This window comes from Ranitomeya imitator, chromosome 2, assembly GCF_032444005.1.
Source record: "Ranitomeya imitator isolate aRanImi1 chromosome 2, aRanImi1.pri, whole genome shotgun sequence".
Classification (NCBI taxonomy): domain Eukaryota; kingdom Metazoa; phylum Chordata; class Amphibia; order Anura; family Dendrobatidae; genus Ranitomeya; species Ranitomeya imitator.
In genome coordinates, this window is record NC_091283.1 from 479,028,557 (window position 1) to 479,033,382 (window position 4,826).

Sequence of the window (4,826 nt, forward strand, 5' to 3'; positions counted from 1 at the left end):
TAAAGCGAATCGGAGAGCTTTGGATTATCACGTGACGGCAGGAAGCGGCGCACCATTAATGACGTCATCACAGAACGTTTAGCGGCCATATTTGTTTAGGGCATTGCATGTCGCACTGCAGCCTGTGCGTTGTGGTTTGGACACTTGTCCTTGCAGATTACCCAGCAGAATATATCAGCTTTCTACAGTAATAATGAGGGAGGCGGCCTGGTGACCTTCACATATAATACTGCGATGTTCACACTGTTCTCATTGGCAGCATGTAAGCATATTCTCCTAAACAGCACAAACCACCATGGACACCGAAATAATCGCTCCAACGGCGGCTTACAGACCCTTCCTATTATGAATTCATGTTGCGGTGCACATGTTCAGGCTTCTGAGCAATTTTCTCCTGCAGACCCCGGGTTGTCATGCCAACCCATCGGCGACCCACGGTCATGTGACACGGGCACCGATGGGCAGGGTTAATGACGCGCTTCCTGCGCTTGCATGTTAAATTCCGCTGTCAGAGTTTGACAGCGGCATTTACCATACCAGCCACAGGTAGATCACGATTCCACCGCAGCTATTAGGGGCACATGTGCCGGAAAAGGTGCGAACTTGTCGCCGGAGCCTGCACCAAACGGGGGGAGGCGTCCAGTGTTGGATATATCCGTCATTGGACGTTAAGGGGTTAATTCCGGTCACGCCCGTGAAGGATTAATAAACTCTATGTGGTTTTGAGGACTGTGAGGAGGGGTGCAGTTTTTAGAATGATGTCACTTTTGGGCATTTTCTGTTATATTGACCCCCCCCCTCCCCCCCCAAACTCACTTCTAATGTGAGAATGCCTGCAGACTTACTGATTTGGACCGGACAACCCCTTTAAAGAACAAGGGTCCCATTATCACAAAATTATTATTTTTTTCCACTTTTCCTGATGTTAGGGCAGTCCCACACATCCAGATAATTCCGGTACCGGGGAAAAAAAAAAAAAAATCGGTACCGGAATTATCCGTGTCCGTGTGCCCCTGCGTTTGTGGACCATCAGTGTGGCACACGTGTGCCCACTGGGTACCACACAGAGCGTGCAGGAGACAGCGCTAAAGTTTAGCGCTGTCCCCTGCATCGTGCTGAAACCGCAATTCATATCTTCTGTGTAGCAGCGTTTGCTGCAGAGAAGATATGAATAATCCTTTTTTTTTTTTGTGGTTTTTCGTGTATAAAATAAAGGTCCATGTCCCCACCCCCTGTGCGCCCGCTGTTCTTAAAATACTCACCCAGCTCCCTCCCCTGGCCGCACCTTCTACTGTATGAGCGGTCACGTGGGGCCGCTCATTTACAGTAATGAATATGCGGCTCCACCCCTATGGGAGGTGGAGCCGCATATTCATGACTGTAATCGGCGGCCCCACGTGACCACTCATACAGGAGAAGGTGCGGCCAGGAGAGGAAGCAGCGACAGCCAACGAGGGAGCTGGGTGAGTATTTTAAGAACAGCGGGCGCACAGGGGGTGGGGACATGGACCTTTATTTTATACACGAAAGATCTGAATCGCGGCTTCAGCACCATGTGGGGGGGACAGCGCTTACTGGAGCGCTGTTTCCTGCACGGCACACGGAGAACGTCCGTGTGCGGTACGTGTTTTACACGGACTCATTGACTTTAACCCCTTCCCAACCCATGACGCCACGTAGGCGTCATGAAAGTCGGTGCCAATCCGACCCATGACGCCTATGTGGCGTCATGGAAAGATCGCGTCCCTGCAGATCGGGTGAAAGGGTTAACTCCCATTTCACCCGATCTGCAGGGACAGGGGAGTGGTAGTTTAGCCCAGGGGGGGTGGCTTCACCCCCTCGTGGCTACGATCGCTCTGATTGGCTGTTGAAAGTGAAACTGCCAATCAGAGCGATTTGTAATATTTCACCTATTATAACGGGTGAAATATTACAATCCAGCCATGGCCGATGCTGAAATATCATCGGCCATGGCTGGAAATACTAGTGTGCCCCCACCCCACCCCTCCGATCGCCCCCCCACCCCCCCGATCTGGCCGGTACACTGCTCCGGCTCCCCTCCGTCCAGTGCTCCGCTCCCCCCCCATGCTCTTGTCCGCTCCCCCCGTGCTCCAATCACCCCCCCGTGCTCCAATCACCCCCCCCCCCCCCCCCGGTGCTCCGTTCCACCCCCCGTGCTCCGTTCCAGCCCCCCCGTGCTCCGTTCCAGCCCCCCCCGTGCTCCGTTCCACCCCTCCCGCGCTCCGATTCCCCCCCCCCCGTGCTCCGATCCCCCCCCCCCCCCGGTCCCGCCCCACCCCATCATACTTACCGATCCAGCCGGGGTCCCGTCCGTCTTCTCCCTGGGCGCCGCCATCTTCCAAAATGGCGGGCGCATGCGCAGTGCGCCCGCCGAATCTGCCGGCCGGCAGATTCGTTCCAAACTGCATTTTGATCACTGAGATATAATCTATCTCAGTGATCAAAATAAAAAACATAATAAATGACCCCCCCCCCCCCCTTTGTCACCCCCATAGGTAGGGACAATAAAAAAATAAAGAAATTTTTTTTTTCCACTAATGTTAGAATAGGGTTAGGGGTAGGGTTAGTGTTTCGGTATGTGCACACGTATTCTGGTCCTCTGCGGATTTTTCCGCTGCGGATTTGATAAATCCGCAGTGCTAAACCGCTGCGGATTTATGGCGGATTTACCGCGGTTTTTCTGCGCATTTCACTGCGGTTTTACAACTGCGATTTTCTATTTGAGCAGTTGTAAAACCGCTGCGGAATCCGCAGAAAGAAGTGACATGCTGCGGAATGTAAACCGCTGCGTTTCCGTGCAGTTTTTCCGCAGCATGGGCACAGCGATTTTTGTTTCCCGTAGGTTTACATTGAACTGTAAACTCATGGGAAACTGCTGCGGATCTGCAGCGTTTTCCGCAGCGTGTGCACATACCTTTAGAATTAGGCTATGTGCACACGGTGCGGATTGGCCGCTGCGGATTCGCAGCAGTGTTCCATCAGGTTTACAGTACCATGTAAACATATGAAAAACCAAATCCGCTGTGCCCATGGTGCGGAAAATACCGCGCGGAAACGCTGCGTTGTATTTTCCGCAGCATGTCAATTCTTTGTGCGGATTCTGCAGCGTTTTACACCTGTTCCTCAATAGGAATCCGCAGGTGAAATCCGCACAAAAAACACTGGAAATCCGCGGAAAATCCGCAGGTAAAACGCAGTGCCTTTTACCCGCCGATTTTTCAAAAATGGTGCGGAAATATCTCACACGAATCCGCAACGTGGGCACATAGCCTTAGGGTTAGGGTTGGAATTAGGGTTGTGGTTAGGGGTGTTTTGGGGTTAGGGTTGTGATTAGGGTTATGGCTACAGTTGGGATTAGGGTTAGGGGTGTGGGGGGGTTAGTGTTGGAGGTAGAATTGAGGGGTTTCCACTGTTTAGGCACATCAGGGGTCTCCAAACGCAACATGGCGCCACCATTGATTCCAGCCAATCTCGTATTCAAAAAGTCAAATGGTGCTCCCTCACTTCCGAGCCCTGACGTGTGCCCAAACAGTGGTTTACCCCCACATATGGGGTACCAGCATACTCAGGACAAACTGCGCAACAATTACTGGGGTCCAATTTCTCCTGTTACCCTTGTGAATCAAAAAAAATGCTTGCTAAAACATAATTTTTGAGGAAAGAAAAATGATTTTTTATTTTCACGGCTCTGCATTATAAACTTCTATGAAGCACTTGGGGGTTCAAAGTGCTCACCACACATCTAGATAAGTTCCTTTCGGGGTCTAGTTTCCAAAATGGGATCACTTGTGGGGGGTTTCTACTGTTTAGGCACATCAGGGGCTCTGCAAACGCAACGTGACGCCCGCAGAGCATTCCATCAAAGTCTGCATTTCAAAACGTCACTACTTCAATTCCAAGCCCCGGCATGTGCCCAAACAGTAGTTTACCCCCACATATGGGGTATCACCGTACTCAGGAGAAACTGGACAACAAATATTGGGGTCAAATTTCTCCTGTTACCCTTGGGAAAATAAAAAATTCTGGGCTAAATAATTATTTTTGAGGAAAGAAAACGTATTTATTATTTTCACGGCTCTGCATTATAAACTTCTATGAAGCGCTTGGGGGTTCAAAGTGCTCACCACACATCTAGATAAGTTCCTTTCGGGGTCTAGTTTCCAAAATGCGGTCACTTGTGGGGGGTTTCTACTGTTAAGCCACATCAGGGGCTCTGCAAACGCAACGTGACGCCCACAGAGCATTCCATCAAAGTCTGCATTTCAAAACGTCACTACTTCACTTCCGAGCCCCGGCATGTGCCCAAACAGTGATTTACCCCCACATATGGGGTATCAGCGTACTCAGGAGAAACTGGACAACAACTTTTGGGGTCAAATTTCTCCTGTTACCCTTGGGAAAATAAAAAATTGCAGGCTAAAAGATCATTTTTGAGAAAATAAATTTTTTTTTTTATTTTCATGGCTCTGCGTTATAAACTTCTGTGAAGCACTTGGGGGTTCAAAGTCCTCACCACACATCTAGATTAGTTCCTTTGGGGGTCTAGTTTCCAAAATGGTGTCATTTCTGGGGGATCTCCAATGTTTAGGCACACAGGGGCTCTCCAAACGTGACATGGTGTCCGCTAATGATTGGAGCTAATTTTCCATTTAAAAAGCCAAATGGCATGCCATCCCTTCCGAGCCCTGCCGTGCGCCCAAACAGTGGTTTACCCCCACATATGGGGTATCAGCGTACTCAGGACAAACTGGACAACAATATTTGGGGTCCAATTTCTCCTATTATCCTTGGCAAAATAGGAAATT